Source organism: Equus quagga, chromosome 16 (genome assembly GCF_021613505.1).
Source record: "Equus quagga isolate Etosha38 chromosome 16, UCLA_HA_Equagga_1.0, whole genome shotgun sequence".
NCBI classification, from domain to species: Eukaryota; Metazoa; Chordata; class Mammalia; order Perissodactyla; family Equidae; genus Equus; species Equus quagga.
The window spans coordinates 353,209-378,114 of NC_060282.1; the positions used below are offsets into that span (position 1 = coordinate 353,209).

Below are 24,906 nucleotides of genomic sequence, written 5' to 3' on the forward strand. Positions count from 1 at the left end.
AATCCTGGGCGCGGACATGGCACTGCTCATCAAGCCACGCTGAGGCAGCGTCCCACATGCCACAACTAGAAGAACCCACAACTAAGAATACACAACTATGTACTGGGGGGCTTTGGGGAGAAAAAGGAAAAAATAAAATCTTTAAAAAAAACCAAAAAACAAAAAAAAAAAACTGTGGGCTCTCCCCTGAGCCCTGCTCCCTGCTCAGCTGTGTGGAATAGCCAGCGAGGTAGGGCCTACATCCAGAGGAAGAAGATCCTGCCTCTGCTGGGCAGAGGCATTCCAGGCTGAGGGGGAGGGGGGCCCCCGGGACAGCAACAACAGCTCCCTGAAGGCTGGCTTACCTGGGGCTTGGCCATCATTGCTGGGCTACTTCCCATGAAGGCGAGAACATGGGGGAACAGGGGTGAGAAGGAAGGCACAGAAGAGTGAGAGCTGCCTGTACTCCTCCCATTGGCAGCATCCCCAGGTCCCCATCATGCTGCTTCAAGGAACCAGGTGGTTATGTAAGGAGAAGGCGCTAACCCTGCCCCCATCTTGGGCACTGATACTTCCTTCAGCACAAAGCACTCTCTCTTCTGAGACCTCCTCACCCAAGTGAGCCTGGACCGGGCTGCCAGGGAGCCTGAGTTCAAGTTCAAGGATAACGTTGTGTTTCTTGCCTCACTTGTGTCTTTGTGACATCAGGACCACTCCTCTTGGAAATACTGCATGACTTGTCACCCACCGCCTGCTTCTCCTTCCCTCACCTCAAGAGTGGGCTGCTGAATGACCAGCAGGGTTCACAGAACCCCTGTGTGTCTGCAGCTAGTCACCTCTCTGAGCCTCAGTCTCCCCACCTGGCATATGAGAAGAACACGAGTGTCCGCACTGCTAAGTTAGAGCCTAAATGCAGTGATTCAGTTAGAGGATTTGCTTTGGGCCCAGCAGGCAGGCAGAGTGCTGATGTCTACCTTGTCCACAGTTCCTCCTCCAGACCCACATATCTAGAGAATCGTCACCTGGTGGCAATATCACATCCCCATCCCCAAGGAAGCGGGGCACCATTGTGACTCTTCTCCCACATTCTATCACCCCCACATTGCTATTCCACCTCCCAAGCACTGCCCCAGCACCCATCCACTTCCCTCCATCCCAACTGCCACCCTCACCTGGACAGCAGCCAGTTGCCTAAATGAGTTCCCATGCCAGCCTTGGTGCAGTCTCCCAGTCCCATTCTCCCCAGTCCCCATGACAACACTCTGGTCCTCCTACTGCCCTGTCCCTGGCTCACAGCTGCCAGCACCAGTTCTCAGTCTCTACCCCTCTCTACATGGGCTGCACCAGGTGGAGGGGAGGAGGACTTCTGGGAGGAGATATCACAGCATGTTGCATGTTGATGGAACATAAGTGACACGGGAGAGGTCTCCATGCCAGGGCGAGGTCTTTGCGCACTCGAGGGGATGGGAGCCAGGCACAGCTGGGGGCTGGCAGTGGACAGGTGGGACTGGTCACCTCAGCCAAGGAACAGTGAACTAAGATGCAGGAACATCATCAGAGCCGGCGCTGAGGATGGGGGCAGGGCTTTGGAAGCAAAGGAGAAGGCACGACTGTCAGAGATTAAGACCCAGGTTCACACCTGTGACTTCCAGTGAGAGTGGCCAGTGAGGATGTGTCTCTTCTCAGCCACAGAGGCCTTGGGCGGCGGGGCGGTGTTGAGGGCAGGCACAAAGCAGGTGGAGAGCTAGACTGGGCAAGTTCTGCACAATGGGGAGGAAGGGAGCAGGCAAGGGGGCACATGCAGGGGAGGGATCTGAGTCATGGGCCTAGAATCCAGATCTGCAAGGTGGGGCCAAGGGCCCAGTAGGCTGGCGGAATTGCGGGGGTCAGGGGACCAGAGAGCATGGCTGGGAGGGCAGGAGGTGACGGTCAGAGGGTGGGATGTGGAGATGATGGTGGTGACAAGTTGACAGTTCTGAGGCAGGGGTAGGACGAAGGGTGCCCACTGGACGCCAACCCATGGTCCACCCTCCTCCAGCATCCTATAGCATCATCACTGACTTAGGGACAGGCTCCCTGGCCTCCCCCTCCTCAACTGCCACCATGGAAAGAACATACAGTCCATGGGGGAGACAGACATAAATGAAATCAGCATACAATAAATTTAAAATTGCAACTGTGAGAGACACATGGGGTAGTGGGGCCTTGAGTGGCAGACTGGGCCTAGCTGGGTGAAGGAGGGCATCCACGACCAGGTGAGGGTTACATGGAAATCTGAAGGGTGAATAGGAAGTAATCAGTGGGAAGGCTGTAGGAAGAAAAGCCCTTGGGAGGGTCTGGAGCTGTGGGAGCAGGAAGAAGAGAAAGGCCAACATGCAAGGAAGGTCAAGAGACAGGGAGGCCTCCTCTGAGAGGGAACAAAGCAGGGTCGTGTGAGAGAGGCCTTGACTGTGTTAAGGATTTTGCTCCTCATTCTAAGAGCAATGGGAGGTAACAGTTACATTTGTGCTTTGAAAAAAACACCCTGATCTCAGAGTAAGAGATGTCTTCTATTTGCAGAGAGGAAAAGAAAATGTGCCTTTACAACCGCCATTGGCTGGCCGCTACCTTAACCACTGATCACCTTCTGCCTCTCAGAGCAGAGGCTGAGGCTCTGACAACGTGGGGGTGAAGGGCAGGGAGTGTTAACTGTGTGGGCTCCAGATACATGTAGAACGCGGGGCATGCCCCAAGACAGATGGCACACGTTGTCACAAAAGTCAGTATTATAAAAACAAGTGAAGAGTCAGAGGCACTGTTTCTGATTATAAGAGCCTAAAGAGACACAGTCAAATGCAATGTGCCATCCTTAATCACTCGCTGGATTAAAAAAACCCACAGGTATAAAAGACATTTTAGGGATAGGAATTATGAGAACATGGAATTATTGTTAATTTTCTCATGTGTGATATGGAATTGGGGTCATTAACAGAACTCCTTACTTGTAGGAAACAGTCTGAACTACTGAAGGGTGAGTGTCATGATGTCTACAAATTAATTTCAAGTTACTCTTTCAGCAACAAAAGTCATGACATTCAAAGATACAGCGAATGTGGCAAAATGGGAGCAACTGCAGAATCCAGGTGAAGGGCGTATGCTGTTTGCTCACTGTTCTACTCTTTGCACTTTACCGTGGATTTGAACATTCTCAAAATAAAGCCCAGAGAAACAGAAAAGGTGGTTCTGGCTGACTGCGCTGTGGCCTCGAGGAGAGGCTGAGGAAAGCTGCATCCAGGGCACAGGGGCGGACGACAGCAACGGTGCGGCCGCCTTTGCACGTTGTCAACGCTGCTGGTCACTAACTCGGACTGAAGCCGAGAGAGGAAGGGCTGGCCTAGGGCACCGGGCAGTGATGGCAGAGCGGGGTCTGGTCCGGATTTCCCTCTTTTCTGCCTCACCACGTGCCCGCCGCGCCCGGTGCTCGAACCTCAGGCGCGGGCCGGTGGAGAGGAGGGCGGCTTGGAGATCTGGGGAGAGGGCATCGTCGTAAGGGGACTGGATGCGAGGCAAGCGGCAGAGAGGGGAGAAGGGAAGGAGGGAAGGAGGGAAGGAACGCAGAAATGCAGGATCTTATCTCCCGCCTTCATGACCGCTTAGTATTGGGAGGTGGTGCCGGGCGACCCCAAAAGTGACCGGCACCGCTGGGCTTTGCAGCGGGTACGGCAGGGCCAAGAGGACAGGGCGGAGAATGAGGGCAGCGGCGGCGGTCTCACCCCTCCCTGCACCCCCAGAGCCTGGTCACCACCGAAGACACCCCGGCCGACCCTGCCCCGCCGACCCTCCATACAGACCCTCGTGACACGACCCTGTGACCCCGCCGACCCTCCACAAGGCCCCCCGGGAGCCCGGCCGACGCCCCGGGAAGCCAACTCACGGGCCCACCACCGGCCCGGACAGCTCGCAGAGCGGGGGGAGCGGCGGACTCGACCGGAAGCGCGGGCGCGGCCGCCCTAGGACGCCGGGAAGACTGTGGTCTCGGTGGTCGCCGTCCCCGCGGGCTCGGGGGCGGGAACAGGGGGCGGGGAGCTGGGAGCGCGCCCTCACCCTTTCTCTTACAGGTCAGATATGGCCTCGGACGTGTAGGGGTGGGGCTCCCAGGGCCTCAGGCCCGGGCAGGCGGGGGGTCGTTGTGCGGGGGGCGGTCCCCCATCTTCGCCTGTTTCTCCACTGCGCCTGCGCCTGTTCCCAGGCTGTGGGTCACCGAGAAGGACTTCCTGCTGCTCCCTTTCTCCTTCCGGCATAGAAGCGGGCCTGGACAGGCTGGGAGCGCTCCACCGTGTTGAAGAGGAGCGGCCTCTGTCACCAGGTGTATCCCGAGCGCAGCCCTCACACGCGCCTCCAGTTGGTCCTGTCTCTCTGGAGAGCCCTGACTACTCAGGGTCCAAAAAGACGTGCATCAGTAACTGGTGTCAAATCTGCTTTAGCTATTTTCTGATCCCTGAACTGTTAGTGAAACCTTATTTGAACGTTTTAGCCCAGTGTTGTCCAGTCCTGCGAGGTGGAAATGTTCACCTCTGTGCTCCCCACGCTGTAGCCACCAGCCACTGTGGGGATTGAGCGCTTGAGATGTAGCTGGTGTGACCGATGTGGAAATTAATAAAAGAAACCAACTAAATCCGAGTCAGAAAAGCCTGGCGGAAGTTAATAGAAACCTTAACTAAACTGGAGTCAGAAAGGCCTGTAGGGTGAGCTCTAACTGGCATCACACGCCATCAATTACACCAAACAGGAAGAGACAGGTGTTTGCGTCTCCCACAGGAAGTACAACTACTTTACTAGGAAGGAAGATTTCTCTCCCCACCCAGCAACAGCCCAGCCAATCAGAAACGCCATAGCTCAGTCAATGACAAACTCTGCAGCTCAGCCAATCAGAAACTCTGCTGCTCAGCCAATGAGAGACACCACAGCTCAGCCAATGAGAAACGCCATAGCTCAGTCAATGACAAACTCTGCAGCTCAGCCACTGAGAAACACCGCAGCTCAGCCAATGAGAAGCCTCCACAGCTCAGCCAATGAGAAATGCCACAGCTCAGCCAATGAGAAATGCCACAGCTCAGCCAATGAGAAATGCCACAGCTCAGCCAATGAGAAACGCAACAGCTCAGCCAATGAGAAACCAGTGCCACCCTGAACTGTTACTCTCCCCTCATGGACTTTCCTTTAGGACAGCCCCTCCTTACTCCCCCTTTTTATCTATAAAAGCAGCTCCCCTGCTTTATTTTCTGGATTTGCCTATGGTTTGCCATAGCATGCACATCCTGAATCGTAATTCTTTTGCCTAGTCCAGAACAAACTCCTTTTGAGGGTGAAATAAGAGGCAAATTTGCTTTTAAGTTGACATTGAGGAGCTGGATTTTTAATTTAGTTTAATTTTAACTAACTTAAACATAAATAGACACATGAGACTAGTGGCTACAGAACACCTGGCCCAGGATTTCTCAACCACAGAACTGGTAATGTTGGGGCTGGGTGATTCTTTGTAGTGAGGGGATCTGTCCTGTGCATCTGGGAAGTTCAGTACCATTGTTGGGCTCCACCCGTGAGATGCCAATAGCATACCCCCCGAGTTGTGACAATCAAAAAATGCCTCCAGACAGTGCCAAGTGTCCCTTGGTGCAAAATTGCCCCTGGTTGGAAACAATGGCTGTTATCAGCATTCTGATGGTGCAGGGAAGGAGGACCTCAGTGGAGGAGCATTGGGACCTAGTTCAGGTAGAGGATGGAGTCAAGCTTGAGTGGTGTCCACCATAAATAATGGCTCTTCCCCTTTTGGGGCAGCACCCCGGAATGGCTGCAAGTTTTGTAGTCCTGAAACTCTGCTCAGAAATCTCCCAGGGCTACCTGCTGACTACAGGATCAAGTCTAAACTGACGTGCAGCTTGCAGGGTGCTTCGGGACCTGGCCAACCCTACCACCCTTCCTTCTCCAGCACTCAGCCATATTCGCCTCTCAGTGCACTGAGAGGTAGGCACCTTGCTGCTGTTGCCACTCTCCAAAAGCCAGTTCTCAGGAAACCCAACATGCCACAGCGCCAGTTTGCTGAATGGCAGGTCACCTGTTCACCAAAGTTATGAATTAACCAGACAATTGTTTTAAGAAATAATCTTCTTGACTATATTCTCTAAATATGAATATATTCTTGCTATGAGCATCTCTCTCTCTCTCTCTCTCTCTCTCTCTCTCTTTTTTCAGGAAGATCAGCCCTGAGCTAACATCTGCTGCCAATCCTCCTCTTTTTGCTGAGGAAGACTGGCCCTGAGCTAACATCAGTGCCCATTTTCCTCCACTTTATATGTGGGACGCCTACCACAGCATGGCTTGCCCAGCGGTGCCATGTCTGCACCCAGGATCCGAACCGGTGAACCCTGGGCCACCCGAAGTGGAACATGCACACTTAACCGCTGTGCCACCGGGCCGGCCCCAGTGAGCATATCTGTTGAATATATTAATGAATAGATTCTTCTAAAAGTTAGAAACTGGATTTCAGTATTTTGATGGGTGCCTTCCCATTATACACTGTTACTTCTAATCCTTTTCAAAACAATTTTTTTCGAGAGATTTCTTTTCTTTTCTTTCTTTCTGTTTTTTTGGTGAGGAAGAATGGTCATGAGCCAACATCTGTTGCCAATCTTCCTCTTTTTTTTCTCTCCCCAAAGGCCCAGAAGATAGTTTTATGTCTCAGTTGCAGATCATTCTAGCTCTTCTCTATGGGATGCTGTGACAGCATGGCTTGGTGAGCAGTGTGTAGGTCCACACTCAGGATTCAAACTGGCAAATCCCGGGCTGTGGAAGTGGAGTATGTAAACTTAACCACTCAGCCACAGAGCTGGCTCCTCAAAATAATTCTTATGTTTTTTCAACTTTTTAGCATTTCTTGGACTTTTAAAACAATTTTGCTGAATGACTAATTCACCAAATCTACTTACATCAAAAATCATTTAGCAAAGAAATGTTTTGGGATGAGTTTAAGACTTGAGAAAACTGCTAGTGTCACTTTTCTACTGCAACGGGAAGGCTACCAAGTGAATTATTCCCTTTAACACCACAGAGATAATTTGAGCTTTTATCCGTTTTGAAACAATGTGTCCTTAGGCAAAGCTTTGTAAACTAACTGCTAAATCTTCTCCATCAACCGATGCAATTTTTAAATCACCATTGTCACAGTGACTTTTGTGTAACATATCGTTGTTGAACTTTGAATCAGAAGTGTTCATAATGTTGTCTTATGACAGCATTTAACTTGGAATTTACATTATTGATCCATTAATTTTACTGTTTTTCACAGTTTCTATTACACTAATTAGTCAACTGATACAGAAGTAAACATAATCCTCATTATTGAAGAGATTCCATTTCTAATGCTGTGCTGGAGAATGAATTTTCAGGGAGCAGGAAGCTGCATTCCATTACTTGCAATGGGAAAATAAAAGTGGATTCTTACCTGATACAAAAATGCTCATTCTTCAAATTTTAAAGTTTTGTGTGGTTCTTAAATCTCTCAAGCCAACCCAGGCTTGCTTTGAAATTCAGCTTTTCCTGGGGTCACCTTCCTCCATTGCCTCCTCCTTCAGATTTTCAGAAACTCGAAGGGCTGGTGTCAACAAGACACTCCACAGGACCGTGCGGGTCAGGGCTCTCTGTTCACACACAGAAAGGTGTCTTGTTTACAAACAGTAAACCCTGCTTGAGTAGCACTGTGGAGCTTTCCAGAATAAGCAACTTTAATAATTTGCTTTATTTTCTTATGCATAGAAAACAATTGTGTGGGTGGGAGTGTGTGCTTGGATGGGCCAGCATCTGCTTTGTGTTCACTTCTCTCAGCCCCTTATCACTGCTGACTTCTCTTCTGATGTGTGGGCTTTCCTAGGTCTCTTGAGCTTATCTGCTTTCTCTATATGCCTTCCCACTTTCTTAGAGGACAATTCCATTAATAATGTGGGGCAGGTGAAAGTGATCAAGGACAATGCATTTCAGCCTATTGAGCAAAAGCCACGCACACTCTCACATCTGACCTGGCCAAGACTTTACTCTCGCCCAGGCCAGCACATGCACACTCAGCAGGGAGCTTGTTGATTCTGATGGCGAATGTGGATAAGAGCATTTGCAGATCACTATAGCAAATATTCAGAATGTGAGAGCCCAGTGTGTAGTTCACACACAAGGAACTACAAATTGCTCTTGTCCATGAAACTGTTCAAACTCACTCATTAGGAGAGTAATACAAATTAAAACTACAATCCAATGCCATTGGTGGTGTAACTGAGATAACCTCTAAGGAGGTCAGTGGTCAGCTTCTGTCAGTATTAATATAAGCGAATGCTTTGACCCAGCAATTCCACCCCTAGAAAGTGCCTGAATATGTACAAAATAATGTGCGCATGAGAGTAGTCATTTAAACATGTCTGTGACAGAGAAAGTTTGGAAATAACACAAAAGGCCTCCTTATGGAACGAGTTCAGTCAATCGTGGTGCGTACATTCACTGGAATGCCATGCCCAGCGAAAGAGAAGGGGCAGCCTCACACTTCCGTAATCAGAATGACCCCCAAGGTCCATTGTGCAATGAAAAGCAAAATGTAAAACAGGGTATAGAGCATGTTATCAATTTATTTAATAAAAGGAGTATAAATGAATATACTTGAAAACATATCTTGTGTATATGTATGCATCCTGTATGCACGTGTGTATCTTGCGTGTATGCATCTTCTTGCATTTTGCATCTTGTTGACATGACTGTGTTGGAAGGAGCCACATGCACAGGTGAGATGGTCTCACCTCTGAGGAGGAACAAGGTGGGAGAGGCTTACTTTTCACTGTGTACCCAGTGGTACCTTTAGAGGTTTATAGTGTGTGCATATATTGCCTAGTCTAACAATACATAAAATGTAATATTTCTAAAGAAAGAGGAGGTGTGGAGCTGGAGAAAAGGCTCTGCGTTTCTCCAGACTTGCTCACCTGCCCTGTGGTCTGAGGAGGGAGTCCAGGAGGCTCTGCCCTTCTGGAGCTTCCTGGGCACATGACCACGGGGGCCTTGCCCACTGCTCAGCACAGTAGACGCTGGACAGAGTGGGCTGGAACAGGGGTTGAAGGCAATCTAACTGCGGAATTTTCTGTCCAGCAAAGCTGGCAAAGCCCCTGGCTAGAGGTGTGCTGAGCAGAGGCACTGGGTCTGTGGCCACATGGCAGCCAGCAGTAGGGATGGTCCTCAGGAGGGTAGTTCACCTTTACCACCAAGGGACCCTCAGCCAACTGTCCTGGCCCCCCTCAGAGGAAGGTCAGGCCCCGAGGGAGCAAGCACAGGAGTAGGAAGGAAGAAGGAAGGGGGGCGGGGAAGATATGGAGACATGGGTGGAGCTGCACGGACCTGAAGCCCCATCGTTCTCTCTGCTGGGGGACCTGGGCACAGCCCTCCTGAAAGGTCCCTCTCTGCTCTCTGTCTCTTCCTGACAGATCCATGGATGGGGATGGAAGAGCTCAGGGAGCATGGGGCCAAGTCAGATGCACTGCGGTGGTCAGTGGGGAGGGGGCCCTTTGCCTGCCCTTCATGTCTGCAGAGCAGGGAGCGGCAGTACTGGTTCCAGCTACAGAGCCCAGCTCTCACTTGCCTGGGAACCACAACCCCAAAATTCGGTCGTGTGACTCTGGGTAGTCCTACCATCTCCCTGATGCTCCTCGTAAACCTGCAGGGCCCTCACCACACACCTACGATCCAGGTATCTTAAGTCATCCACTGCAGAGCGCGGAGACCACCCGGCCTCCTGGCAGACTGGATGAGGAGCAGGACGACACGGGGTGAACACAGGGACTGCAGAACCAGGACTTGTCCTGGGGCTTCATTGCGGGTCTTCAGTAAAACCCTTAACCCCTGACCCCCAACCGTTACACCTGCTGGGGAATACACCCACAGAGATGAAGAACTTTTTTTTTTTTTTTTTGAGGAAGACTGGCCCTGAGCTAACACCTGCTGCCAATCCTCCTGTTTTGCTGAGGAAGACTGGCCCTGAGCTAACATCCATGCCCATCTTCCTCCACTTTATATGTGGGAGGTCTACCACAGCATGGCTTGCCCAGTGGTGCCATGTCTGCACCCAGCATCCGAACTGGCGAACTCCAGGCCGCCGAAGCAGAATGTGCAAACTTAACTGCTGCGCCACTGCGCCGGCCCCTGACAAAGAACTTTTTAACTCCTTGTTGCCTTGCATTATTTGCCCCTCTCTCCTCCTCTTCAGGAGGCAGTGGATACCAGAATCTTCCATGCACTTGAGAAAAGAAAAACTCCTGTGCCACTGTCAGGAAACAGTGGAGGTTCTTGGGGCACCCCACAGAGTGAGACATCCTCGAACTTGAGGACACTCTTTCCTCAGAAAGCTCTGGGTCTGCCTGATTCTCCCAGTGCTTGGGATACTGACAGATGCATGGGGAAGTGGCAGATATGCCTGTGAAACAGAAATGAGAGAAGCACTGTCAGTGAGTTTTCTCATGGGAGGAGGAGGGCAGGCAGCATAAGATGATGACAAACACTCTCATCAGCCTCGGTCTTTGTGGCACACCACGTTCTTTCAGACACTTAGCCCCATCGACGTTTTGAGCATCCCCTGAAAGGGAAGGCTGGCCTTCTCCTTGCACAGACAAGGACACAGAAGCTTCCAAAGTGCTAGAGGTGAAGCTAAGTTTGGTCCTGTCTTCCCACTCCTCCCTGCCCCCACAGAGGTCCGCACCCTGACATCCAGACCAACCTCAAGATGCCAGTGACCACTCATGGCCAGGGAACACCAGGAAAACTGCTTCCTTCCTGTTACTGCAGGCTGTACCAGGCAGGCCAGGAAAGGCTAAGAAAACCTGGATGAGGGGCCAGCCCCATGGCCAAATGGTTAAGTTCACACACTCCGCTTCAGCAGCCAAGGGTTCACCAGTTTGGATCCTGGGCCTGGACCTAGCACTGGTCATCAAGCCATGCTGGGGCAGCATCCCACGTGGAGAAGCTAGAAGAACCTGCAACTAGGAAATACAACTATGTACTGGGGGGCTTTTGGGAGAAAAACAAAAAGAAGAATATTTGCAAGAGATGTTAGCTCAGGGCCAATCTTAAAAAAAAAAAAAAAAGATGTTTTAAAAAAACCCCAGATGAAATGAAGATATTTCTAGCAAAATATTAAAACTGAACCAAACAAATTAGAAAACTTGAATTAACTATGAAAGGAAGAGATTAGAGAGGTGATTAAAAAGCTACCATTAAGAAAAACTCTAGATGCCTTCACAGCTGAGCAATCGCCAACCTTTAGAGATTAGATAATGTGAAAGTTATTTAGCATGTTTCAGGCCACAGAAAAAATTAAAAATCCCAATTCATTTTATGAAGCCAGAATAAGCTAAAAATGATAAAGACGGCTCAAAGAATCTATGGACCCAGGTCACTATGTATAATATTGATGTACAAATTATATTTATAGAATTAGAAAGTAGAATCAAGCAGCATATCAAAAGACTACTATGCCATGACAAACCATGGTTTAATTCAGGAATGGAAGGATGGGTCAACACCATTATAATTCATTAACTCAACAAATCAAAGGAGAAAAAGCACTTTATCAATACATAGGAAATAACATTTAATAAAATCCTAGAGCCACTCCAAGTAAAATCTCAAAGGAAACAGGAATATATGAAAATGACGTAAATATGCTAAAAACTATTAACTAACAAACAAACAAAACCCAAGAGAAGCATTGTTCACAGAATGAGATGCTAAAGACGTTTCTCTTAAAATCAGGAACAAGACCAGGAAACCAACTTACGCTATTTGTGTTCAACATTTACTATGAGCTGAATCGTATTCCCTCAAAATTTGTGCGTCAAAGCCCTGACCTCCCGTGTGACTGTGTTGGAGACACTTTGCGTCAGTCTGCTCAGGCTGCCATGACGAAACACCACAGGCCAGGAGGCTTAAACAACAGCAATTTACTTCTCATAATGCAAGGAAGCCCAAGATCAGGGTGCCAATATGGTTAGGTACTGGTGAGGGCTCTTTTCCTGGCCTGCAGATGGCTGCTGTCCTGCCACGTGCTCACATGATCTTTTAGAGCACACAGAGGGAAAGAGTACAAGTTCTCTTGTGTCTCTACTTATAAGGGCACTAATCCCATCGTAGAAGCCCCGCTCACATGACCCATTCAACCCTAATTACCTCCTCAAAGCCCATCTCCAAAACCCATCACATTGGGGGTTAGAGCTTCAACATATTAATTTTAGAGGGACACAAACATCCAGTCCATAAAAGCTTTTAAGGAGGTGATTAAAGTTAAATGAGGACATAGGGTGGAGTCCTGATTCAGTATAACCAGTGCCCTTCTCCTCTCTGACTTCAGAGGCTGCTCCTCTCCCTTCCACTCCTTCTGCTCCAGCCAGAGAGGCCTTTGCACTTCCTTCCTCCTCTACCTGGAACCCTCTTCCTCCAGATATTTGCCTGGCTCATTCTTCTTTTTTTTGAGGAAGACTAGCCCTGAGCTAACATCTGTGCCCATCTTCCTCTAGTTTATATGTGGGATACCTATCACAGCATGGCTTGATAAGTGGTGCCATGTCTGTCTGAGATCTGAACCGGCAAACCCCAGGCCGTCGAAGTGGAACATGTGAATTTAACTGCTGCGCCACTGGGCCAGCCCCTTTGGCTCATTCTCTCACTTCCTTCTAGTCTCTACAAATCACTCTTTCTTGGTAAGATGCCCACCCCCTCCCCTCTCTGCAGCTCTGCCTGTCTCCCTTCCTCTGCTTTACTTGTCCCACTGCACTTGGCTCTATATGATGCTACTGGATTATGTGTTTGCTGATTTACTGTCTACCCTCCACCACCAACATACCCTGAATGTAAACTCCTGGAGGGCAAGGACATTGTGTTTTACAGACTGCTGTATCCCTGGTGCCTAAACAAGTGTGTGATCAGTAAATATGCATTGAATGACTAAAAAGTCATGTTGCCCCTGCATGGAAGGCAAACCCACCTCGGTGCCTAACCAGTACTTCTGCAGTCATCCCTAACATCACATCTGGGAGCAGCAGCTGGGGGCAACTTTGAGGAGGATTTATAGTTAAACAAGTAATTGCTGCATTGTGGGACATCCACGTTGGTCCATGTGCCTGTCCCAGGGCTACTCCCCAGGCCATGCTAACTGGACTGGATGCTTGTGGGTGCACTGAGCCTCTGTACAGCTGAGGGGCAAGTGTCTGTCCCCAGAAGGGCCAGACAGATCCCACTCAAAAGATTAAAAATAGAATTACCATATGATCCAGCAATCCTACTCCTTGGTGTATATCCAAAGGAAATGAAAGCAGGATCTCAAAGATTTATGTGCACACTCATGTTCATAGCAGAATTATCCACAATGGTCAAGAGGTGGAAGCAACTCAAGTGTCCATCAACAGATGAATGGATAAACAATATATATATATATGAGTATTTTTCAGCCTTAAAAAAGAAGGAAATCTTGTCACATGCTACAACAAGAATGACCCTTGAGAACATTATGCTAAGCAAATAAGCCAGTCACAAAAAGACAAATACAAATACATTCTACTTACGTGCAGTATCTAAAGTAATAAAATCCACAGGAATGGAAAGTAGAAGGGTGGTTGCCAGGGGCTGGAGGGAGGGGCAAATAAGGAGTTGCTTCAGGGGTGGAGAGTTTTAGTTTTGAGAAATGAAAAAGATCTGGAGAGCTGTTGCACAGCAATGTGAATATACTTAACACTCCTGAACTGTACAATTATAAATGGTAAGATGGTAAATTTTATGCTATTTTTTTTTACCACAATAAAAAAAAAAGACTCTACATCAACTGTCGATGAGGATGTGGAGGCACTAAAACTCTCATTCATTGTTGGTGGGAATGTAAAAGGGTACAACCACTCTGGAAACTGGTATGGCGGTTTCATAAAAAGTCAAACATACACCTACCATGTGGTCCATCCACTCTACTCCTAGGTATTTGTCCTAGGAGAAAAGGATTCCCTTTCTATAAAACTCTAGAAGATGGAACTAATCCCAATAGTGGCAGAAAGAGCAGTGGTTCCCTGGAGATACATAGAGGAAGGGTAAAAGGGAGGATCTATCCGGGCCGGTGAGACTGAAGGAGTGACAGCTATGTTCATTGTCTTGATTGTGGTAATCCTTTCACAGCTGTTTAGTACATCAAAGCTTATCAGACTGTATGCTTTAAATATGTGCGGGTTATTGTAAGTCAATTATATCTCAATAAAGCTGTTTAAAAATATTCTTAAAATAAGTCAGCCTGTCTGCTACTTATTATCCAGGCAGCAAATCAGAGGAGGTCTGAAGGTTGTTTGACCTTCTCAGCAGCCAGCCTCCGACCAGGGGAGGGAAAAGAACTCTACAAACAAATGAACCGTTGGGGGCGCGTACATCACTCTCCTCTGGACTCCCTAGGACACGTGGGGCTGAGTCCCTACCTCTGTCACCACTGCTGGGCGACCTTGGGCAAGCTACATCAACTCTGTGCTCCGGGCCTCCACCCGGAAGGTAGCATGGTGACAGAAACTACCTTAAAGGAAAAACTATACTAAGCCTGCTGTGGGGAGGAGCTTTTAGTGATGCAACCCACAGCCTCCTTCGGCAAGAGACGAGCATCCCTGATAGAATCCCTAAGCAATTTCTGACGAACTTTAATAGAATTAAGACTCTTGTGGGAAACTAGGTACTACTACCTACCCAGTTGACCGTCAGCCTGTCCCTGCCGGTGGGCAGAGCCCCAGACCTGGCACAGAGCGGACTGGAAATGGGGAGTAGCCTGAAGTCGAGACTAGAAAGAAAGGATTGGACCGCCCAGAGCCGGCTGGGAAGAGGGGTGGGCCTGACGGCCAATGTGATCCCGCTGAGGAGAGCCACGGGGGCGAGGCCCGGGAAAGGTCTGGGCACGGTGGGGAGGTGGGGTCCCGCGGCCGCGTTCTGGGGCCAGGGGCCGTGGCCAGGGCGGACGTAGTCTTAGGGGCGTAGCCCGGAGAGGGGAGAGGCCCTGGTGAAAGCATGGAACTGCGGGGGCGTGGTCCGGGGTCGAAAGCAAGGTCCCGTGGGGAACATTGAGGAGGTTAAGAGGTGGTGTGCTCTCCGGGGCAGGAGTGTCCCTGGGCAAGGGGCGTGGCCCAGGCGGCAGGGGAGAGTGACAGGGTAAAGCAGCCGTCCAGGAGGGGGCGTGGTCGGGAAGGGCGGGGAGGGTTTGGGCGTGGCCTGGTGGGCGTGGTCGGGGATGGGCGTGGAGCGTTGGGGCGCGGCTTTGTGGGCGTGGCCTTGGAGGGAGGGGAGGATTTGGGCGTGGCATGGTGGGCGTGGCCTTGGAGGGAGAGGAGGCTTGGGGCGTGGCCTGGGAGGGGGAAGGTTTGGGGCGTGGCCTGGGAGGGAGGGGAGGTTTGGGGCGCGGCCTGGTGGGCGTGGCCTGGGAGGGAGGGGAGGTTTGGGGGCGTGCCCTGGTGGGCGTGGCCTGGAAGGGCGAGGAGGCGCGTGCCCGCCGTAGGGCGGTGCCCCGGGAGGGCGGGCCCGGGAGGACGGGCGTATCGCGGGGAGCTCGTCCCACCCGGTCCACAGTGTCCGGCCGGCGCGGGGATCCTCCCGGGACCCAGGCCGCCGTGCCCGCGCTGCCGCCCGGTGGGGACCGGGCCTGGATGGGCGGGGACCAGCGGCGGGCGCAATCGGAGCCGGGCTACAGGCGGATGCTAGAGCGCGCTGCTGGGGGGCTTCGCAGAGTCCGGGTCTTCGTGGCGCTGTCCCTGGGGGTCGGTAGTGGCTCTGAGCGCGGCTTGTGAGGGCTGGCCGGTGTGGGTTAGCAGGGCACAGCGAGGGGACGAGGAGGGCGTCTGAACGCGAGGCCCTGGGCCCTCATCTGGCGGGAGCAGGCGCCTCTCCCCTCTCTTTCTCATTGTCTCCCTGGTTCCTTTCCGTCCCTAACACACACCCTAACGTGTTTTATACACGTCCACAATATGAAGTAAGAATATATATGTATATCTCTCTCCTACTTTTCTATTGGAGTTCCTGTTTTTTGTTTGTTTGGTTTTCTTGTTGATAAGGAGAGCTCTTGTATATTCTAGATGCCAATCCTTTGACAGGTTTAGATTGCAAATGTCTTCTGCTAGTCCGTCGTCTATTAACTTTATGATGTAGTCTGTTTAATAGAAATCAGTTCGGAGGTAGTCAAATTAGGTATCTTTTTGCCTTGTGGTTGTGGTTTTTACCCTCTCCAAAGTCCTAAAGCTACACCCCTATTTTTTTATTAGTGTTTTAGTTTTACTTTTCACCTTTATGTCTATAATCTAGGAATTCAACATCATACATATTAGATGCGGATCTAGCTTCATTTTTCTTCATGTAGTTCACCAACAAAGAATCTATTAAATACTCAGTCTTTCTCCGTTAGATTGTATACGTTGGTGAGATTCTGAATTCTTACTTTTGTTCAGTTGGTCTATTTTTTGTGTTCCTGGGCCTATCAAACACCACTGATTTGGAGCGCATCCTAATATCTAGTAGCGTTCATGTCTGCTGTGTGTTCTCCTTCGAAACTGAACTAGCTATTTGTAGACTCTACTCTTTCGTGTAAATTTTAAAATATGTTTTTCACATTCCTCAAAACATCTTACTGGAAGTTAGATTATTAATATTTTGTTTTTAGATTATTTTAGTGAGAATCGACATCTTTATAATGTTTTGCCTTCTGGCCCATGAACACAGTATATTCCTCCGTTTATTTAGGCTTTTTTTTTTTTAAAAAATTATTTTTTCTTTTTCTTCCAAAGCCCCCTAATACATAGTTGTGTATTTTTAGTTGTGGGTCCTTCTAGTTGTGGTATGTGGGACGCCGCCTCAGTATGGCCTGATGAGGGGTGCCATGTGTTTTGTTTTGTTTTGTTTGTTTGTTTGTTTTTTCAAAGATTTTATTATTTCCTTTTTCTCCCCAAAGCCCCCTGGTACATAGTTGTATATTCTTCGTTGTGGGTTCTTCTAGTTGTGGTATGTGGGACGCTGCCTCAGCGTGGTCTGATGAGCAGTGCCATGTCCGCGCCCAGGATTCGAACCAATGAAACACTGGGCCGCTTGCAGCGGAGCGCGCGAACTTAACCACTCGGCCACGGGGCCAGCCCCGAGGGGTGCCATGTTTATCCCCAGGATTCAAACTGGCAAAACCCTGGGCCACCGAAGCAGAGCACGAGAACTTAACCACTCAGGCACCGGGCCAGACCCCTTATTTAGGCTTTTTAAAACAATCTTTTCATGGAGTTTTTCAGTGTCATGTATAAAGATTTTGTATATTTTTGTTAGCGTAACTCCTACATGGTTTATAGCTTCTCTTGATGTTGTGAAGTGTATCTTACTTTCCATCATATTTTCCAGTTGGCTATTTCTACTGTAGAGGACCATTGTTGAGTTTTCTAAGTTGATCTTATTGATCTTATTGATTCTGATATTTTGTTGATTCTGTATTTTTTCTGTGTTGTTTCATATTATCTTCAATTTTTGAGACTTTAGGTTATTCTCTTCTTATCTTTAGACTCTTTTTTTCCTGTGTTATTGCATTGCCTGAGTGCCCCCCCCCCCATTAGTTAGCATCTTTTCTTGCTCCTGATCTTAAAAGATTTGCATCTAAATATTCTCAGTTGAAAATAATTTTTATGGGATTTTAGTATATAGCTTTTATCCAGTTAATAAAAGTTCTTTTTATATTCTCAGTTTAAAAATTTCGATCATAAAGAGATGTTGACTTTTACCAACATTTGAGAAAAGCATCTGATTTTATCCTTAGTCCAATGATGTAGTGAATTATACTGACAGATTTTTCTGATGCTGTGTTATCCTAACATTCTTGAACATTGTATTTTTGCCTTCAGTTAACAATATTTTATGTAGGAAATTCACACCTATGTTTTTAAATGAAACGAGCCTATAACATTTTTTTCTTATACCAAATTTATCCAATTTAAGCATCAAGATTATAGTCGCCTAAAAATAAGTGAGGTAGCTTTCCTCTTTTTTGGAACAACTTGTTTAAGGTAGCTACTCTCTTTCTTTACAGATTGATAGAGCTCACCTGTTAAACTATGTAGAAATATGTGGTTTGTGGGTTGGTGAAGTATTTGGTTACTTTTACAAATTCTTCAGCGCATATTGGTTTTTGCTAGGGACTGAATGTTTGTGTCTCCTCAAAATTCTTATGTTGAAACTAATCTCCAATATGATGGTATTTGGAGATGGAACATTTGAGAGGTGATTAGGTCATGAGAGTGAAGACTTCATGAATGGGATTAGTGCCCTTATAAAAGAGATATCAGAGAGCTTCCTTGCCCCTTCTGACGTGTGAAGACATGGTGAATAGACAGCAGCCTATGAACAAGGAAGGAAGTCCTCACCAGACACCAAATATTCCAGGACCTTGATCTTGGACTTCTCAGCCTCCAGAATTGTGAGAAATAAATTTATGTTGTTTATAAGCCACCCAGTCTATGATATTCTGTTATAGCAGCCTGAACTAAGACAGTCTTCTCAAGTTTTCTGTTTCTTTTTGTACCAATTTTGACAGTTTTCCTTTCCGAGAAATTTGAAAAGCCTAGACTTTAAAATTAAAATGTGTTAGTTTACAGTTGTTTATGCTGTTCTTATTTTAATCTTTTTGTCTGTAGTTGTTTCTCATTTTTATTCTGGATTTAGTGTATTTGCAGGTTCTCTTCTTTTTTTGTCCATCAGTCTTCCTAAAGGTTCATTTTCTTCATTCATTCTTTCTTTTATTAACAAATATTTATTGAATGTATCCCCTGTGCCAGGCATAACTGTTCTAGGCACTGAGGATACAGTAATGAATAAAACAGGCAAGAATAACCTCTGTGAAATTGATATTCCAATGGGCAAGACATGTAATGAGAAAGATAATTAGGATATATATGTATATATGTAGCATGAGTTCACCAAGGCAGTGAATGTAGCTAGAAAAGAAACAAGGTCCAAGGACTGAGCTTTGGGGCCATTTAACATTGAGGAATCATGAGGATGAGGAGGAACTGGGAAAGATTAAGAGGGAGCAGGTAGAGAAGTAGATGGAAAGGCAGGTGAATGAATATCCTGGAAGACCAAGTGGAGAAGGTGTTTCAGGTAGGAGAGATCATCAGTGGTGACAGATACTTGTGACAGCTGCCATAAAGTGAGGCCATGAGAACTGAGGATTAACCACTGGATTCAATACGATGATGCTCTCATTAATCTATTCTTAATCTTTTCAAACAATTGGCTTTTGGTTTGCTGATATTCTATATTTTCTTGTTGATTTTACTGATTTCTACCCCTAGTTTTATTATTTCCTTCCTTCTTACTTATTTGGGATTGCCTTGTTTTTTGTTTTTCATTTTTTTTTCCCCCAATTTCTGGAGTTGAACACTTAGCACAACTTTTTCAGTCATTCCTATTTCCTGAAAAATCTATTTAAAATTTCCTCTATTTCTTTAACTCTGTCCTAGAAATCTTGGTGTTTTTAATTGTTTTTCAGTCCTATTTAAATTTTTTTCTTTATTACTTCTTCTTTAACTTCTCCACTTGGTCTTCCAGGATATTCATTCACCTGCCTTTCCATCTACTTCTCTACCTGCTCCCTCTTAATCTTTCCCAGTTCCTCCTCATCCTCATGATTCCTCAATGTTAAATGGCCCCAAAGCTCAGTCCTTGGACCTTGTTTCTTTTCTAGCTACATTCACTGCCTTGGTGAACTCATGCTTCTTTAACTTCTTTTAGCTGTTTAGTGTTTTATAGCAGGGGGTTTGTTTCAAGACATATAGGATGTGTTTTAGCTATCCCTTCATAATTAATTTCAAAATTTTTTCCGTTTTGACTGGCGATCATTTGTCTGAATGTTGTTGATTCCCTGGAACTTATACCATCTTCCATAGTACCATGGTCAATTTTTGTGAATGTGCCATGTATTTATTTTCTGCTTTTTAGATATAAAGCTATTTCTATAACTATTAGTTTGTTAATCATGTTATTCAAGTATTTTGTATCTTGGTATTTTTCTGTCTGATTTATCAAAGAGATAGGTTAAATTCTCTGTCTACAATTGTTGCTTTGTCTATCTTCCCATAGATGTTTTTTATATATATGTTAATGCATATATTAGTATGTATTGTTAATTATTTATAGTCTTTTGTGTAACAGAATGTAATTTTCTTTTTACCCTTGGTAATGTTTTGCACTTGAATTCTATTTTGTCTGATATTAAAATTTCTATCTTGGCTTTGTTTTGGATCATTTCCTCCAAATATATTTTTTTCATACTTTAATTTTTTTCTGTTATATAAATGCGCTCACCCATGTCTGGCAGGGGGTGAGGAAGGAAAATGGAAATGGAAAAACATTCCACCAGTAGGTCTATATCTTTTTCCATGGAAACCCTCATCCACCCTCTCATTTACCTAGCCTACACTTTCCTAGAATGGTGAAGGGCAAAAGATCACAGAAGTCTTTGGCTGCCTCCTTGAAGCCCTGAATATATGTGTTTGGCACATTTCCAGAATGTGTGGACATGTAACACCTGTTGTCCTCAGCCAAAACACCAACATCCTGTTGTGTTACATGCAGATGACACACAAAGTCATGTCCTCTGAGCACCGGAATTGCACATTCTGTGCTCCCATCAACAAAGGGAACTCAGGCTCAAGATGTTGGATGTTCCTGACAGGGCAACCAAATGACGACAGAAAAAAGTACACTGGAGTCAGCAATGTGACCTAAACACAAACATTTTCCATGGAATTGGAGGATGAGGAGAGATTGAGATAAAAACAATATGTCGGTGAGGTGCAGGCAAATCTTTTGAGAAGCATAGACAGCAGGGGATCCGAGAGGTGGATTGGGACCTGGGAGGGGGATGTGGAGCTAAAGGACGCCTTTTGTTTTTATAATTAGAAATATCAGAGTGTGTTTGTATGCTCATGGGAATAATTAGAGAAAGACGAACAGATGTTGCAGGAGAGGAGATAACAGAGCAACATCTTTGAGAATGCAAAGGGAGTGGGTTCCAGTTCACCAGAGGGATTGTCTTAGACAGGATCAGGGAAACATTGCCTGCACATTTTCAAGAGGCAAGGTGAAGGGCAGGGGATGGATGTGGGTGAGCCTTTGGGTTTGGTGATAAGAATTTTGTTTTTACCTGTAGGCTCAACTAGAGAGGCCTGAGAAATTCTGATGGCCACTTTGGAGAGTGGGAGCCTCACCCTCCTGGAGAAAATCACAAGATTGCCAAGGAGCGTGAAGTGACCAGTTAAAGTGTGAAGTGAAGCCAACCATCCTGGTTGTGTGATGTTTCTGGAGCAGTCATGATGAAGGAGAATGGGTGGGTTCTCCCAGTTTGGATTTTCTCAGGTGCGTGTAATGGAGAGGGAGCTAGAGACAAGACAGCAGAGACCCCTTGTCCATGTGTATGGGAGTGAAGTGTGAGGAAGGGCCAAAAGGGAAGTGCAAGAGTGGTGAGACAGTCCTGATTAGAGAGCTCCAGGTGGTGAAAACATTACAGTAGTGGCGTACTGACAGTGTGAGCTTCAGGACAGGAAGTGGAACTCACTTGAGGACTTTGAAATGAGCTTTCAGCCCTTTGCAGTTTCTTGTGATGATGGGATCCGGGGTGAGGCCACGGACTGCGTGGTATGGGCTAGGAAGTCCATTTTTGCTAGAAATGGAAATCAAACACAACTTCCAGAAATGAATATAGGTAACAAGAAGTTTAAAAAGCTTAAAGAACAGGCTAAACACAAATTAGAAAATGCTGCAGAAATTAATAAAAGGAACCTTAACTATATTGGAGTTGGGAAGGCCTCCAGGGGGAGCTCTCACCCCCATCAAACAGGAAGAGATGGACACCTGCACCTCCACCAGCAAGTAAAACTATTTTACTGCTTAAGGAAGATTTCTCTCCCCACCTAGCAACAGTTCAGCCAAGGAGAAACACTGTAGCTCAGCCAATGAGAAATGCCCACAGCTCAGCCAATGAGAAATGCCTGCAGCTCAGCCAATGAGAAATGTCTGCAGCTCAGCCAATGAGAAACACCACAGCTCAGCCAATGAGCAACACAGCTCAGCCAATGAGAGATGCCCACAGCTCAGCCAATAAGAAACAATGCAGCTCAGCCAATGAGAGATGCCCACAGCTCAGCCAATGAGAAGGCACTTGGCTCCCCGCACTGTTCCTCTCCCCAAAGCACTTTCCTTAAGAACAGCCCCGCCCTCTCCCCTTTTTCTCTATAAAAGCAGCTCCCCTCGTTTGTTTTGGATTTACCTACAGTTTGACATAGCTGCACGTCTTGAGTTGTAATTCTTTTGGCTAGTCTCAAATGAACTCAGTTTGAGGATAAAGTAACAGGTGAATTTGGTTTTTAGGTTGACAATGCTGAAAAGAGCACTAGGAAAGATGAAGCTGAGCAACTACCAAGAGTTAATATGACAAGCAAAAACATAGAAAATAGAGATGCGGAGCCTACAGACCGTCCAACTTAAACAAATTACAGAGGGAGAGACTACGAGAATGGGGGAGAGCCAATATTTTAAGAGAAAATGGCTGAGAGCTTTCCAGAGTTGAGGAAAAGTGAAATCTCAGATTGAAGAAGTCCAATACGGTTTGAGGAGGTAAAATTACACCAGATCCACACGGGAAACGTATGAAATGTTAACTGCACGCACCAGAGATGGAAGAATCTCAGGAGAGAGCAAATAGGAAAGGGCCAGGTGCGAACCACGCGGTCCAAGGAGGGCTGCGGGGTTCACCTGGGGCGGGGGCGCCCCCTCGACCAGCCTCAAGACCGGGGTGACCTGGGCAGGCGGCTCCCCGCCCGGCGTGCCCCACCCCCAGCCCGAAAGACCTGGGAAGGAGGCGCCCCCCCTTCGCCGGCCCGGCCTTCGCGGAGACCGCGCGGACCCTCCACGCCGGCCTGTGGGCGGAGCCAGACCGACCGCGCTCCACGCTCCCGGCGTGCCGCACGCCCCCCGGTGGGACTCCGGCTCCCGGCATGCCGCGCGCGCCTGCGCACGCGCACGGGGCTGACAGCGGCGCCTCCTGGCGGCGAGCGCAGGGCGGCGCGGGGGCGGGGCCGGAGGCGGGGGGTTGCGCTGGTGACGGGAGGACGCGCGGCCGCGGCGCGCTGGGCCGGTGGCGGCGGCGGCGGCGGCGGCGGAGGACGCGGACCAAGCGGGCGGCGGCAGCTGGAGAGCCGCGGGCAGCTCAGGCGCGGCGCGCGGGCCGGGATGAAGGGCTGGGGTGGCGCGGCCCGCGCGCAGCCGGCCGGTGAGAGCGCGGGCGGTGGGCGGCGCGGGCCGGGAAGATGGCGGAGAGGCCGGCGCTGCGGTCCCCGCCCGGCCTCGCGGAGGCCCCCAGCCCGGGCTCGCGAGGATCCCGGCCCTCGGCGACCGAGGGGACTGGCGGGACCGCGGCGGTCCGGGTAGGGGAGGGGATGTGGGTGCGGGGCCGGGCTGGGCGGGGCCGCCGGGCGCAAGGGGCCAAGGCCGCGCGGGGGCAGGGTGTGAGGTGGGTGTGGGGGCCCGGCCCGGGAGTGGGCGTCAGTGTGAGAGCGCCCAGCCCAAGGGTGGGCGTGAGTGTGAGTGTGCCCCGTCCGAGGGTGGGCGTGAGTGTGAGCGTGCCCGGCCTCAGGGTGGGTGTGCCCGGCGCGAGGGTGGGCGTGAGTGGAGTGCAGGGCCTGAGTGCGGGGCGTCGGCGCGGTTCCCCGGCGCAGTCGGAGCGGGGTGGGAGCCGGCGGCCCGTTGCGGGCGATGCGGGGCCGGGCCGGACCGGGCTTTGTCCGAGGTGCGGGGAGTCGGGACGCGGGTCTCCGGGTGCGGGCCGTGGTGGCCGGGCCCCGCGGACCTGGCCTCTGCAGCAAGGTGGGCTAGGGCGGTCGGCCCCTTCCCTCCTGGAGCTGGAATTCCCTCAGTTGCTTCCCGCTTGCTGGAGTGGAGCGGGTGGAGGCAGAGTGTTCCGTGCCGAGGACTGCGAGCGAGGCAGGCTGTGCATCTTGGGGGTCAGGACGTCTTTTATTTTAAAACATGCAGCCGGCTGCGAGGCCGCGGCAGCTGTGAGTGTGTTACATGCTGCTCCCACCAGCAGCTGCTGTGGGCGCTGCGCAGCCGTCAGCAGCAAAAATGCGGCGCCCCCCACCCCCACCCCCGCTTCGGTGTTGTAGGGTTTAACCAAACCTCCAGTGACCTCTACAGAAACCTACGGTTGCAAGGCTTGGTGTTCCTCCCCTGGTGCAGACAATAGGAGATTTGTCTTTGAAGCCAGTGAGGGGAATTGAACCCTGTGCGTCCTGGGTGCCTCTGTAAACAGCAGGTGGTTCCCGGTGAGCGGCTCCCCTTTCACAATGAGCAAGGTGTGTTTTCTCCTCATTGGGGGAGGGGAAGGAGATTTGATAGGAGGTGTGACTGTAAAGCAAGGATACTCATTCCATAAAGCGTCCTAGGTACCTCCTTGATGATCCTCAAACGCTTGCTCGGAGACTGAACAGAGGCCAGGCGGTCTCTCTGCCTGCACTTTGTCTAGTCAGCTATATTGCCAAGAGGCTGGAAAACAGAGTGGAGGAGAGGGCGGGTTCTGGAGCCAGACTGCGTGCCTTTGAGTTGTGACTCTTCTGTTTACTGGCTTTGTGTTGTGTGCCTTCGGTTCCTCATCTGTAAAATGGGAACACTAATAATATTGGCTTCCTAGGGTGGTTGTGAGGACTCAGTGAATTAAGACTGTAAAACACTTTGTGCCTGGTACATTGTAAATATTCACAAAAGTTAGTAGTTGGAATCACTGCCAAGATCTGGTTTGCAGAGTGCATTTGCTGGTCATTGGTTCTTCATTTGTCCCCTAGCATCACA

General features: G+C 48.9%; 1 protein-coding gene across 3 annotated transcripts in view; it reads left to right on the forward strand.

Annotated features, from left to right (window-relative positions):
* Nucleotides 1–23,203: 23,203 nt before the first annotated feature.
* The window catches only part of ARHGAP39 (Rho GTPase activating protein 39), a 123,909-nt gene continuing 122,206 nt past the window's right edge, over nucleotides 23,204–24,906 (forward strand). For all 3 annotated transcript variants that reach the window (XM_046642264.1, XM_046642265.1, XM_046642266.1), the window contains exon 1: nucleotides 23,204–23,332. The gene's annotated coding sequence lies outside the window, so the exon portion shown is untranslated. The remainder of the gene's footprint in view (nucleotides 23,333–24,906) is intronic.